We start from the raw sequence: 16,499 nt of genomic DNA on the forward strand, positions 1-16,499 counted from the left end.
GTATGAAAACCGCCAAACCAATTTTTACCAGCACAATCACATTAAAAACTGCCCAAATCTGGCAGCACTGGCTTCATCTCATCACTGTTTCCAAATGTCACTGGTTCGTCACTAGGGGGCGATGATCTCTGTGAACCCATGAACCACTGTCTATTTCATTTTACCTGATCTCAGATCAGTTTTTTAAATATTGTTTATTGGCACATTTTTATAATAAAAAAGGAGTTGTAGTTAAAAGTGTCTAATTGGTCTGATTACCAAGCTCTCCATAAAACAAACAAAACAAGCCCTTCAATTTAATAAACTAACACATATTATAAAGACATTTCATATTTACTGGTATTAGATGATTTGGTAATTGTATTGAATAGATTAGAGTTTCCGCTGTTCTGACCAGCGTGTGGCGTTTCCAGAGCTTCAATACAGTGAATCATTATGCAAATCAATCGGTTCAATGGTTTCTAAAAGCTTTGTTTCTCCCATCACTAGAGCAACATGATTCTGGTTCACTCTTGAGTTGATAACAGCAGGACAGAGAGCAAACTTTGCCTGGCCCACCTCCACTTCTGGCTGGGTCCCCGGCCCAAAACTGGCCCAACACACTGAACATGGACACACAGAGCTTCCTCTGGCCCAGATGTGGCCCACACCCTGTAAAGTGACTCTTATTGACTGATATGGCCCAGGTCTGGCCCAGGCACTGTAAGACAGATCTGGCTGAGAGTCGGCTGGGCAGAAACTGGCAGTGAAACACACATTCAGCCAAGGGTTTTTATTATAAAATTAACAAATACACTATGATATTAACATTTATTAACAACACACTGATTCTTCATTTGTGATCATGTATTAGTTATGATTTTCATAACATTTTCATATATATTTACACTATTGTCTATAAATGTAATGATTATGTAACAATTAGTGTCAGAACGGCTGATTCTTGATCATTTTTTATTTTTTTGGTTGATATATTTATGATATTTTTATATTCTAAACTTTTTAATCTCCTATAAATATAAATATAAATATAATGATCAGTTTGTCTGCGCTGCTTCACTAAAGCAGAAGTGAAAGTGTTCCAGTCCAGATCATGTAACCAATCAGAGAGTGAGACTGAAAACCCCATTTGCATTGTCAGGGTGGAGTGATTGTGATCCTCTCAGAATAGAGCAGCTCTGTCTCCAGAGACCATGTTCAAACCCCAAGAGCTTTATTTGACATTTACTGCTACATCAACCTTCTGAAAAGCACCTGCATCTTCATCTGTTAGTTGAATGATGTTGTCAGACACAAAGTGAACTTGTTGAGAAGCTTTATTGAATGTTGCAGCAAACACAGCAGATTGAAAGATCACACACACACACACACACACACACTCTTTCAGTATTGAGTTGTAAATCACTACAGCTGCAGCACTAGACTCATGTGAATCCTGCCTGACACAGGACACTCAGATACGGCTCATCTTCAGGAGAGAAACATCAGCACTCAGAGCTCTTGTGGAACGAGACCTCATGAGGAGCTCCATCATGTGTTACTCTGCAGACGTACAGCTCTCCCTCTTCCCAGCATGCTTTGCTGAGGGTCAGGACGCTACTGCGGCTGTAGCGGCCGTCCTGCTGGCTCTCTGCGCTGGTCAGAACCCCCTCGGTGACCTCTGACCCGTCCAGTGTCCAGCTCACCAGCGCCCCCTGTGGAGAGTAAGAGCTGAGCAGGCAGAGCAGTGCGGCTGAGTCTCCAGAGATCTGCAGAGAAGAGGGCGGCAGCAGAGACACTGAGGGCTTCACTGTGGGACCAGCTGCAGGAGACAAACACAACACATTCACACACACACAACACACAACACACTGCACTGCACATTCACAGCATATGAGTAATGCTGCTCTAGTTTTAGATTCAATCATTATAAAACAATATCAGTAACACTTTATTTAAAGCTTTCATACATATTGAATTTTAAAAGTATTTTAATACATTAATTATGCACTGCTATATACATTAAAATGCATATATGATCTAATCAATAAGTGTAACAGCAGTTATAACACATATTATCTATTATCAGGCCGATCTGACTGCTTTAATTCCAGCAATTATTCACTCTGAACATAAATATCTTACATTTTGAGATATTGACCTGAACTGAAAATGTAACTCAATTTCAAACAGAGTTAAAACACAATTGAATCATACAGAATGAACAAAACACTGAATTATAAGCACAACATGAGCAAAAGAGATTCAGTATCATTGACTGAACTACAGAAAGTAGCAACATTTACATTCTGATGTCAAATCTCTTTTTTCCATGTATGATTTCTACAATAAAAGATGAACTAAATATGAACTCAGTGTAGAAATAAATGAAGGAAAAACAAACCTGTAATAAACTGATTAAACTCATAGTGAGACACAGTGTGGAAATATGTTTAGAATTTTATTTACATTTTTTTATTATAATTTTTTTGTTGTTGAAAGAAATAATGCTATTCTTATAATAATATCATTGTTTTAGATTAAATCATTATACAACAATATCAGTAACACTTTATTAAAAGCCTTTATACATATTGCATTATAAAAGTCTATGCATGTATGATCTAATGAATACATTGTAATATTATCTATTCATTGCACATTTAGAAATTATAATACATTAAAACTCATGACAAACAACCAATTTCAGATGTAACGAGGATTTGTAAATATTATAAGACATTGTAACTTTGGTTACAGTTATTTATGAAAACATATATGGCATTATAACATACATTATTGAAACCTTTACAATGCATTATACATAAAGGCTTCAAGTAAAGTGTCGCCACAATATCTAATAATCATTATTATTAATAAATGTTGTTCTCGTTTCCACTGTAAAACACTTTCTGAAATCTAAATTGTATTTTTTTATTAGGTGATTAAATAGACAGACTTACCGATCACCAGTTTAGTTCCTCCACCGAAAGTCCACCACAGTGATACAATCTAATGAAACGCTCGTACAAAAACCTCTATTCCACTCGAGTGAACACACACTCCAGCAGAGAGAGAGAAACAACACTTCAACACACTGATATTAGAAGATCCTCAGCTCTTCTCAACACTCACTCATTCAGATTTGACTAAATGCTTTCTGATATAACACTGTTTAAAGAAATATATTTGATGAGCTGTGACCTCTGAGGTGACCTTTGACCTCTTTGATCATGGATGATGTTGTGGAGTTTCTCATAATGATGCTTCTGTTCTTCATATGCAGATCAATCATCATGATTCACAGAAAAACCTGCAGCTTCAGACTTCAATCTTCAGTCAAAATCTCTTCAAATAATGAGTTTATTGAATATTAGAGCCAAAGCCAATAGAAAGTGTCAACAATGAAAATATAAAAGGTATTTTGCATGTTCTACACAGTCAAGCATGTTTTCATATTCAAGGTCTGTTCTAAAAGTATCTGGACTGGTTATGAATCTCCACACAAGATCATGAAACGTGAACAAGCTCTAATATGTCTCCATCTTTAACAGCCTGTTTCTTCTCCATTTGATGATTTCAGACACACATGAGGCTTCATGATAGATGGAGTGACACCATGAACTCTGATTAGAGATTCACAATCAGTCCTGATACTTTCTGAACAGACTCATGATTCATGATCTTACTTTAGTGAAGGCGGTTCATCTAGTGGAAGTGTAGCAGTGATGATGGTCACATGACTGAATATGGACACAGAGATGGACGTTCATCTGCACATCCTCAGTGTCTCAGGAGTCACAATAAAAATACTAAATAAAGTCATGATTCTGTAACTCTAGTGTATATTAGTTTGTTATCAGCACAAGCTGTTGTAAATCCTGCCCACTTCTTTGCATTGTCAGCACATGCTTCAGTGCTCTGAGAGTGTTTATAGTGCTGTGAGTTTAACACTTCATGACTGAGAGCAGAACACAATCTTCATCATCACACAAGACTAAACTACAGCAATGAACACAATCAACATCTTCATCTGGACCATTGCACTGTTTATTCAAGGTTTGTGCAATACAGTTTTTACAATAATTATTAATTCTCTTAAAATGTACATCATTTTCATTTTGTTTGTGTTTTCTTTCAGAGTGTAGAGGACAGTATAGTGTAACTCAGAGTCCATTAATGACAGTTCAACCAGGAGAAGAAGTCAGAATAAACTGTAAAACCAGCAGTGGACTGAGTTACTTACACTGGTACTCACAGAAACCTGGAGACGCTCCTAAACTCCTCATATATTATACATCAACCCGTTATACTGGAACTCCATCTAGATTCAGTGGCAGTGGATCTGGCAGTGATTTTACTCTGACCATCAGTGGAGTCCAGACTGAAGATACAGGAGATTATTACTGTCAGAGTTATCACTATATCAACAGTCAGTATGTGTTCACACAGTGATAAAGAGTCGTACAAAAACCTCAATGTAATCTAACTGTAGGAAAGTCAATCTCTTTAATTGCACTTCCATCCTTCACCACTAGAGGACAGATCTTTATATTACTGAGTTCCCTATCTGTCAGCAAGAGAGTTTCTTTGGGCACTTCAACACTTCCTTTATTTCCAAAGGAGAATATTCTCTAGCAAGATAATATGGTAACACTTTATATTACGACCCGCAAACAACTGCGTAAGTAAACCGAAATTACGGTGTACGTTTCTGTAATTATAGTGTACCTCCGTGTAGGTATAAGGTAACAATATGTTAAGTTTTGGGTAATAAAGGGGTACAACCAGATATACAAGCAAATTATTTATAATGTAATTATTTTAAAACTAACAGGTACCTATTCTGTTAATATATTCCAGGCAAAATTTCCAGGAGTCTGTTGTATATAAAAGTTTTTATCACATTTCTAGCAAAATATGTTCTTGTGCAATGTAGTTACAGGGTAATTTTGATATCTGTGCGTTGTAAATTATATATATATATATGTAAGCACAGTATGATAAAAATTGAATTTATTGGCTTTTCTTACTAAACTACTTAACGTTAAGCCAAAACAATTAGTTTCTGCTATGCCTCAAACTTAACCAAAATGTGTTTTCTTCAAATTTACAGTTACTACAGTAATATAAGGTGGCACAAAATGTTTTAGAGTGGAGGATTGTTCGACAACTTAAAATTGAAGGTGTAGCTTGCTAAGAGCATGTATATACTGTATATTCATATTTTTGCAGTGCAGCAAGACCAATGGGACTCCATCAACTCCTCAACTTCAGAGTCCCCAGTGGAAGTTAAGAAAAATAAGAGCAAGAAAAGAAAGAAGAAGAAAAGCAAGAGAAGCAAATAAGGGGGGGGATATAATGTGTTACTTTGTTGTTTGAGTATACTGTAGAAAAGACAGTGTTTTATTAAGATGAAAAAGTGTTTTGAATTTTTTTTGTAAAATAAAAGTCAGAAATTAAATGGGATTCCTTATTGTATATTTACTGCACTTACCCTGTAACTACACAGAACAAGGGGGTAACAAGCTCCACTTTAATTTACAGCCCGCAGGAGTTACACTTACCCTGTAACTACACAGAACAAGGGGGTAACAAGCGCCGCTTTAATTTACAGCCCGCAGGAGTTGCACTTACCCTGTAACTACACAGAACAAGGGGGTAACAAGCGCCACTTTAATTTACAGCCCGCAAGAGTTACACTTACCCTGTAACTACACAGAACAAGGGGGTAACAAGCGCCACTTTAATTTACAGCCCGCAGGAGTTACACTTACCCTGTAACTACACAGAACAACGGGGTAACAAGCGCCACTTTAATTTACAGCCCGCAGGAGTTACACTTACCCTGTAACTACACAGAACAACGGGGTAACAAGCGCCACTTTAATTTACAGCCCGCAGGAGTTACACTTACCCTGTAACTACACAGAACAAGGGGGTAACAAGCGCCACTTTAATTTACAGCCCGCAGGAGTAACACTTACCCTGTAACTACACAGAACAAGGGGGTAACAAGCGCCACTTTAATTTACAGCCCGCAGGAGTTACACTTACCCTGTAACTACACAGAACAAGGGGGTAACAAGCGCCACTTTAATTAACAGCCCGCAGGAGTTACACTTACCCTGTAACTACACAGAACAACGGGGTAACAAGCGCCACTTTAATTTACAGCCCGCAGGAGTTACACTTACCCTGTAACTACACAGAACAAGGGGGTAACAAGCGCCACTTTAATTTACAGCCCGCAGGAGTTACACTTACCCTGTAACTACACAGAACAAGGGGGTAACAAGCGCCACTTTAATTTACAGCCCGCAGGAGTTACACTTACCCTGTAACTACACAGAACAAGGGGGTAACAAGCGCCACTTTAATTTACAGCCCGCAGGAGTTGCACTTACCCTGTATCTACACAGAACAAGGGGGTAACAAGCGCCACTTTAATTTACAGCCCGCAAGAGTTACACTTACCCTGTATCTACACAGAACAAGGGGGTAACAAGCGCCACTTTAATTTACAGCCCGCAGGAGTTACACTTACCCTGTAACTACACAGAACAAGGGGGGTAACAAGCGCCACTTTAATTTACAGCCCGCAAGAGTTACACTTACCCTGTAACTACACAGAACAAGGGGGTAACAAGCGCCACTTTAATTTACAGCCCGCAGGAGTAACACTTACCCTGTAACTACACAGAACAAGGGGGTAACAAGCGCCACTTTAATTTACAGCCCGCAAGAGTTACACTTACCCTGTATCTACACAGAACAAGGGGGTAACAAGCGCCACTTTAATTTACAGCCCGCAAGAGTTACACTTACCCTGTAACTACACAGAACAAGGGGGTAACAAGCGCCACTTTAATTTACAGCCCGCAAGAGTTACACTTACCCTGTATCTACACAGAACAAGGGGGTAACAAGCGCCACTTTAATTTACAGCCCGCAAGAGTTACTTACCCTGTAACCACACAGAACAAGGGGGTAACAAGCGCCACTTTAATTTACAGCCCACAGGAGTAACACTTACCCTGTAACTACACAGAACAAGGGGGTAACAAGCGCCACTTTAATTTACAGCCCGCAAGAGTTACACTTACCCTGTATCTACACAGAACAAGGGGGTAACAAGCGCCACTTTAATTTACAGCCCGCAGGAGTAACACTTACCCTGTAACTACACAGAACAAGGGGGTAACAAGCACCACTTTAATTTACAGCCCGCAGGAGTTACACTTACCCTGTAACTACACAGAACAAGGGGGTAACAAGCGCCACTTTAATTTACAGCCCGCAGGAGTAACACTTACCCTGTAACTACACAGAACAAGGGGGTAACAAGCGCCACTTTAATTTACAGCCCGCAGGAGTTACACTTACCCTGTAACTACACAGAACAAGGGGGTAACAAGCGCCACTTTAATTTACAGCCAGCAGGAGTTGCACTTACCCTTTAAATACACAGTTGAAACGGGTAAAAAACACTACTTACTATGTAACAATACGAAACAACACTATTTGCACAGTAATTACAGAGAAAGGTACTCTTATTAAGAAAACAAAACAAAAAAAAACATTTTAATTACACAGTATATTTGCCCTGACATTTAAGTGTCATTGCAATACAATGTGATAAGGTAAGTAAGTACTACATGGTACGTTCTAAATTAAAATCATAGCAGAAACAAACATTTTTTGGTAAGAAAAGGCTTAGTAAGAAAAGCCAATTTAATGTTTAAAGTAAATGTTTAATTTACAACCCACAGATGTCAAAATTACCCTGTAACTACATTGCACAAGAACATATTTTGCTAGAAATGTGATAAAACTTTTATATACAACAGACTCCTGGAATTTTTGCCTGGAATATATTAACAGAATAGGTACCTGTTAGTTTTAAAATAATTACATTATAAATAATTTGCTTGTATATCTGGTTGTACCCCTTTATTACCCAAAACTTAACATATTGTTCCCTTATACCTACACGGAAGTACACTATAATTACAGAAACGTACACCGTAATTTCGGTTTACTTGCGCAGTTGTTTGCGGGTCGTAATATAAAGTGTTACAGATAATATCTTTATAAAAGAGAACATTTCCTCTAAAAGACGCTTGTTTCTTCCGGTCGAGTTTGCAGATGAGTTAGGCGGTTCCCCTGCGGGTGAACTTCATTTCTAGAAATTAACAGACTTTAAAAGTCACACACACATTAAAAGCTGAAAATGTGTCATTCATGTTCAGAAAAATAACTTCAATAATAATAATGAGCTTAGCTTTGTGTTGCGCTTTAACTTTAAACAGAACGAGTACATCTGTCACGATCACACACAGGGAAAGGTAAGATCCAAATGCAGTATTTTAATAGGGTAATCCGTACTCACAACCAGTCCAGGCAAAGGTCATAATCCGAAAGGCAATCCAAAAACATAAAAGAAAAACACAAGAAACAGGCTCGAACTAACAACAGAAGTGTGGGGACAATATACAAGGACTCTGTGACAAACACTGAAACAGACAGGGTATATATACACAAGTGCTAACAAGGTGACGAGAAACAGCTGTAAGGCAATGAACAATCAGTGACAGATAGGATCATGGGAATTGTAGTGAGAATGCATAGACACCGTGAAAACGGAGGACCTCTAGTGTTTAACCCAGGGAACCACCAGACACTGTGACAACATCTTTCTTGAAGTGCACATTGTAGATCATAACAGAAATTAGCACAGCCAAAACTGATGAATGACTGAAACCTCTTCCAGCAGCGGTCGGGACGAGTAGAGCGCAGTCTGGACGGTTTAGAAGTTGCAGATGTCCTGATCAGGCCAGTGTGCACATGATGATGGACAGGAGTCATAGTCCCATACTCCATTTCAATGAAGTCATTCAACTGTGCTCTCAGAGTTACAGTTATATTCATAAAGAGCCTTCGAGTCCCACCAGGTGTAATCCACGTTTAGAGAGTTGGGTCACTCTCACACTCTTTACTGTAGATACAACTGTATATTTATGACACTTTGACACACTGATCACTCGAATATACAGCTACAAATTATCTCACTAAAAACCCATCAGTCATGAATGATCACATCTGTCTGCTGACCTCTGATTGGCTAAAAGTTCTGCTCATCAGTGATGTCAACACCAGTCGACTCTGCGGTTATTTATTTTGACACACTACATGATATTTGTGGAAGTGCCAGTGAATTTCACATGATCGTTGATTGTTTATTATTCATTTATGTTTAGGATGGGAAATGTTTAATATCGGTAACAATTTAAAGGTGAACTATAATGCCCATTTTCACATGATGTAATATAAATCTCTGATGTCCTCAGAATGTGTCTGTGAAGTTTCAGCTCAAAATACCATCCAGATCATTTATTATAGCTTGTCAAAGTTGCCCCTTTTTGGGTGTGAGGGAAAACGCTCTGTTTTTGTGTGTGTCCCTTTAAATGCAAATGAGCTTCTGCTCCGCCTCCGTTCAGAAGAGGCCGATCCTTCACACGAGCTTCAGAGACTGGATCAACACAACAGCTGAATTTCTCTCAGGCTAAATGTCAATAACACCCAGTAGCGAGAGCAGACTCACATGTTTGAGCCGGAGTCAGACACAGATGAGCCCCTTTCACACAAAGATTTCGGAAAATACATGGATAATGTGTCCCGGGATCGTTTGATTTTGGTTCATTCACACTGACAGTGATTTTCTGGAATTTGTTAGTGTGTTCACACACATCCTGTAAAGATCCCGTAAAGACACTTGACGTCAGGATGTGTTGAAAGGCCAGTCTAATCTTCCGCTACCGCTCTTTCCATTGTAGTCGTGCACTTAGTGGATTTTTTACGTAGCGTCTTAAGTTTACTAATGATCTGCGCTTTCGATCTCGATCTCATTTTTTACCGGATTCGGTTGTACACTAACACATCATGTACCGTTCCACAAAGCTGGCGAACGATCTCAGCTTCAGCGCGGATAGTAAGGAGCTCCAGGGGCCTCATTTATAAACGTTGCGTACACACAAAAGAAGGCGTACGCCGCTCTCTACGCAATAATTGGTATTTATAAAAAGCAAACTTGACGGGAAAATGTGCGGTCCTTCACGCAAACTCTGACCCAGGCGTACGCACAAAACGGGTGAAATGAGAAATGGCGACACCGTCGGCAGATGGAAGAAACACGTGAAAGTGTGTGAAACTGTAGACCGTTGTGTAAAAGAAATGGCAGTACTGCCTCTCGTAAATAACACAAAGACTTCACAAAGCAAGTCTTACAATTAACAGCCTACACGAACACCCGTTTGATCGATCTGCAGTGTAAAACAAACAAAATCAAACGAAGATTACAACAGAAATGCAAATTAACACATATTTGCAAAAAGAAAAGTGAAATATGTTCTGCAATAATATTGCCATGTTATGCAATTCATCCTCATAACACATCTGTAGCTTGTCAGATGCAATCAAATATTTCTGTGCGTACGCACGTCCTATGTTTCATCCGTACGCCACTTCTGACACAAATCCTACGCAAAGTTTTATAAATGAGGCCCCTGGTCTCTGCTTCACTCTAGTTTGCATGAATTTTTTCGTTCTTTCTTTGTTGATGATGAACGCAAACTTTCTTCTAAGAGCAACAAAATACCCCTTACGGCATTGGTCCTGGCTTTGTTCACACAGAGCGCGTTCCGAGACTGATTCCGGCAATGTTACTAGGACCCCATCCCGGCATCCATCCTGGGACGTGTTTGTGTTCACACAGAAGGCACTCTAGCAATTTTACAGCAATTTCCCGGAATGATCAGGAATGATCTATGAAGAGATCAGGAAGAGGCTGCAACTGTTAGACTGCACATGAATGTTTCTGAATGGTTAGTGGATACATTTATGTAACTTAATTGTTGTGGAGTTACGTTTATTCATCTCATCGACTAGCCTGTGCCGTCATGTTAATCTATAAACTGCTGTATAGGTGCTTGTGTGTGAACTGAATTAGGATGCCCACAGAGCCAGAACATATATTCTGCATGGAGAGAGAGCAGGAATGGTTTAGTTTACGGTTATAATGTGGGACCGCTTCTCACTCAGGAGATCTAGTGCAGATCGTCATCAGCTGTGGGCCGGTTTCCCGACTCTTACGTAGGAGTATAGGAGGAAATCTGAAACAGCTTGTTCTGAGAGATTGATAATGATATATGGGGATTATATATATATATATAAAAAAGTATTGGGTGGATTTTTACCATTATAGGCTGTTTTTTTTTACACACAGTGTTCAAACACCTTATAAAAGTGAATTTTGAATAATAGGTCCCCTTTAATAGAAGGATTGTTCATATTTATGTCTAATTTAAATAATTTTGCATAGTTTCAGACTCATACATTCATACAAACACAACTGCTCACAGACGTGACCTGTTTTATGAATCCAGCGTATCATTAATAGTTTTGTGGATTGAACTCTTCGAGCTCTTACTCTCTAACCGAGTCAAAGACGATCTCAGCAGTCCAGAGGCTTCAGACCCTGACAGTGTTTCATTATAAACTGATGAATATGAACAAACCTCATCTCTCCATTAGTCCAACTCTTCTGACTCATTTCAGAGAATAAAGTGTCAGACAGTGAAACTCATATTTGCATCATCAGGGTGATTGTGTTCCTCTCAGAATAGAGCAGCTCCATCAGCAGATGTTCAGCGTCCTCACAGGAGCTTCATGTTTCTGGAATACACTACTTCTTTAGTTTCTGGAGATATACTGGGGTTACAAACCATCAAATAAAGTCTAATGTTTCTGTAGAAGACTACAGAATTACTGACATGCATCTCCTTTTCATAGAACATTACAAATAATGTCATTTTGCTGATGAAGCAAAATCAGTGTCATCACCACAGTGTCATTTCAATCAAATCTCAAATGTTTTGTTTAATAGCATTCTGTCATGGAAATTATTTTTTTTATATTTTTGGAATAAAATGCCAACTCCTTAGTCTTGCCAAGGCGAATTCCTGTCATTTCATGCATCATATTTTCATACATTTTCACACAGCTTAATTGTAAATGATTCATAAATATTCTGATATTTACTTTGACTTTTCTTTATTTTCTTCATCAGATGTCTCATATTTCATCTTGAGCATCTTCACTGACACTGTTGTCTCATTCTTGTAATTGTTTGGTGTGACGGAAATATTATATATTTAAATATTATTTTCTGAATAAAAAGTATTTTTCTGGGACAAGGGCAAAATAATTAAATCTGCATAAAAATAATTTAAAAAGAAGCGAATTGGACCTTGTTATAACAAAATAAAAAAAGGGACAAATAAAGCCATCGTTCAGTAAAAAACTCTGATGTTGCAGAAACACCCGTAAACACACACAGATTTCTGATGCACATGTAATATGCCATTTTAATAACTGACAGTACATTTCACTAATTCCCTGTCTTTGTATTACAGGTTTATAAGAATCATGCAATTATCAGTAAAAACAAGTGCAGCACTTTTAATCATATTGTATTACATTAATAGATCTCTGAGGTAACACATATTTCTGCTCAGTGGAGAAAGGTTAAGCTCATCCACTCTTACCTTTACCATACACAACACAGTTTATTTTATTTTCGTTTATTTTATATTTTGATTAAAACTGTGACCGTGGATCCTGGTGTATTCCAATATTTCAGGCTTGGGCCCGTCATCGCTGCTCACAGCTATATTTTCTCTTGATATCAACCTTCACAGGTGTTTATTTTCTTTTGTTGTTGTTGTTGTTTTTACAGGGACCAGATGCCCCACTGATGAGTCCTGCTGACTTCAACATTCACATGAGTCTCTGTAAATGAACATGGTGAGGTGAAAAATCAAACACCTTGGAAATGACAGGTATGTACTATGTTTCAGGAATGGCACAAAGGTGTGTGACTGGTTAAGTCTCTGTTTCTTTTTCACAGAGGTGGACAGTAACAAAGTACATTTACTTGAGTACTGTACTTAAGTACACTTTTTGAGTATCTGTACTTTACTTGAGTATTATTTTTTCTGGAAACTTTTTACTTTAACTTCACTACATTTGAAAGACAAATATCGTACTTTTTACTCCACTACAGTTCTGTCAAGGTCCTTGAGTAGAAAGTAACATCAGTCAGTGGATGATTTTGGTTGCAGGGGTTGCATTTTGGTTGGAAATGAAAGTCGGGTTTACGTCAGAACCCTGCATCTGATTGACATCAGAACCCGACGTCAGATTGACGTTGGATATTGATTGAAAATAATAGTAGGGTTGACGTCAGAACCCGACTGATGTTGGTTTCTGACGTCAACCCGATTTTCATTTTCAACCACAATACAACGTCTGTCCAATGTTGGAGATCAACGTCAATCTGACATTGGATTCTGACATAAACCTGATTTTCATTTTCAACGTTGGGTTTGATTTTCTAAATGCGAATTTTGTCACTTTTTTGCACACTAGCTTATAGATAACAGTAAGGTGAACATATTCATACTAAAAGCCAAAAAACTTTAAATAGGGCAATATTTGAGGGAACAGCCATTTGGGTGTCCGAAACCATTGTGGACGTTATTAAGAGCACTTATTCAATCTCACATTCAATCCCACTACAGGAACTGTGTTCTAGAAATAAATGTGATATTGATATGAGGGTAGGTATGCAGGCTTAGATTCAGAGGCATACGGTACTTTAAGTATTACATACAACAATGCAACAATAATAAAACAATGCATTGACATTTACTTTTTACTTTTGATACTTAAGTATTTTTAAAAACGAGTACTTTGCACTTTTACTTAAGTAAAAATAGGACTTTACAACTTTTACTTGTAACGGAGTAATATTTGACCAGTAGTATCTGTACTTTCACTCAAGTAAGGAAGTTGTGTACTTCGTCCACCTCTGCTTTTTCAGAGTGTTAAATAATGTGTTTTTTGTCATTTGTTGTGAATCTTTGGATTATGTTGTGTTGTAAATAAATCCAAACAATCAAAAAGACATTCTTTTTTAAATCTCCTCATTCTTTGTGCAAGGTTGCTCATAATGATAGCACCATATAATGATGGGCCTGATAGCACCTGATAGGGCCATTAGTGGAGGGTCTTTGTCTTTCTCAGGTGTGAAACACATCAATATTAATGATAAAGCTTTCTTACACAAAACATGTCTTGCATATTTTAAATCAATATATTGTCTTATCTGAATGAGAAGTCAGGATGATTTTCACATAGTTTTGAAGCAAATAGTCTAGGCTACGTGATACAATTTTCAAAAGTCGTGTGAAGAAATAATCAGTATGGGTTGCATGACCGTTGTTTTTTTCACAAACCATGCATACATGTCATTATCTCAGAACTACAAACTTTTACATACATGCTGCTGATATATTATTGTAGCAGAGTTTGTGCTGAATACAGTGTAATCAGACTTTAGCCATGAAAATGTCACAAGTAACAGAAATAACCACAAATGTCAGAGCATGTCAGAACACCTCCAGGGCCCAGAAAACACCTCAGACCCCAGCAGAGCATGTGAGCGGAGTGGAGCGGGAGCGAGCGGGGAGCGCGAGCGGGCGGATCTTGGACAGAGCGCAGAGCGGCAATTTCAAAAGGACGGAGCATCGCATTTCCCGCTCCAATTTCGCTCCGCTCACACCACGAGTCTGAAGCATGCTCAGTCAAGCCTTACCCTGAATCCATTTGTCTTGCACAGTCATCAGCGGTAGACTATTTTCAGGCAAAACTCGGCGCAATAATGGAGTTCAAAAAGTAAAATGAGAATTCATACAGGTGTAGCCTATATACAGAGGTGGACAGTAACAAAGTACATTTACTTGAGTACTGTACTTAAGTACACTTTTTGAGTATCTGTACTTTACTTGAGTATTATTTTTTCTGGAAACTTTTTACTTTAACTTCACTACATTTGAAAGACAAATATCGTACTTTTTACTCCACTACAGTTCTGTCAAGGTCCTTGAGTAGAAAGTAACATCAGTCAGTGGATGATTTTGGTTGCAGGGGTTGCATTTTGGTTGGAAATGAAAGTCGGGTTTACGTCAGAACCCTGCATCTGATTGACATCAGAACCCGACGTCAGATTGACGTTGGATATTGATTGAAAATAATAGTAGGGTTGACGTCAGAACCCGACTGATGTTGGTTTCTGACGTCAACCCGATTTTCATTTTCAACCACAATACAACGTCTGTCCAATGTTGGAGATCAACGTCAATCTGACATTGGATTCTGACATAAACCTGATTTTCATTTTCAACGTTGGGTTTGATTTTCTAAATGCGAATTTTGTCACTTTTTTGCACACTAGCTTATAGATAACAGTAAGGTGAACATATTCATACTAAAAGCCAAAAAACTTTAAATAGGGCAATATTTGAGGGAACAGCCATTTGGGTGTCCGAAACCATTGTGGACGTTATTAAGAGCACTTATTCAATCTCACATTCAATCCCACTACAGGAACTGTGTTCTAGAAATAAATGTGATATTGATATGAGGGTAGGTATGCAGGCTTAGATTCAGAGGCATACGGTACTTTAAGTATTACATACAACAATGCAACAATAATAAAACAATGCATTGACATTTACTTTTTACTTTTGATACTTAAGTATTTTTAAAAACGAGTACTTTGCACTTTTACTTAAGTAAAAATAGGACTTTACAACTTTTACTTGTAACGGAGTAATATTTGACCAGTAGTATCTGTACTTTCACTCAAGTAAGGAAGTTGTGTACTTCGTCCACCTCTGCCTATATAGGCCTAAGTCGCTCCGGAGTATAAGGCGCATCAGTCAAAAAATGCGCCATGAAGAAGAAAAAACATATATAGGCTTAGCCTCGCACTGGACTATAAGTCGCATTTATTTAGAAATTTATACCAAAAAAAACAAAAACAATGACGGGACAGTTCTCCGTTACGGACGTGAGCGCTCTGAAAGCGGCACTAAGACTGCTTTAAAACTTTCACTGAGACCTCAAACAGAAAGCACAAAGCCTGTCTTTAAATTTAATTTCGTTTTGTATTAATTGTATCTTAATTTTAATCAAGGTTTCATCAACCAATTGTCTGGATTTAATAAGAAGTAAATATATTAGAAAATAGATAACCACGATACGAAGGCGTGAACCTGGATTTTGTCTCCTGAATGAACCGAAACTCAGCGTATAGCCTACTTGCCTCACAGACCCGACACATAGGCTATATATAAAGCTTGAAATGTCTACTTTTAAACAGAACAATTCAAAACGAAAGAAAACAGACTGCTCTCCCGTATGAAATGTGCATTTCTCTCAGGCGCGTTCACTAGCTACTGCGAAGATCACGAGTCAGCATCTTTCCAGCCGACAGACATAAAAAAAATTAAAATGTCTTCTGCTATATTTTACATATTCATAATCATTAATTTTGCCGGTTCGTTGTGACAGCTTTTGTGCTTTATTGGCAGCGCCACCCTTACATGTTACATGAA

The 16,499-nt window shown here is 38.2% G+C and overlaps 1 long non-coding RNA gene across 1 annotated transcript in view; it reads left to right on the forward strand.

Annotated features, from left to right (window-relative positions):
• LOC309490589 overlaps positions 1 to 5,443 on the forward strand; it is a 232,142-nt gene extending 226,699 nt beyond the window's left edge. The window contains exon 2 of the long non-coding RNA XR_014202725.1: positions 5,215 to 5,443. This is a non-coding gene — a long non-coding RNA (uncharacterized lncRNA). The remainder of the gene's footprint in view (positions 1 to 5,214) is intronic.
• Positions 5,444 to 16,499: the final 11,056 nt, after the last annotated feature.

This window comes from Leuciscus leuciscus (genome assembly GCF_965113295.1).
Source record: "Leuciscus leuciscus genome assembly, chromosome: 25".
NCBI lineage: Eukaryota > Metazoa > Chordata > Actinopteri > Cypriniformes > Leuciscidae > Leuciscus > Leuciscus leuciscus.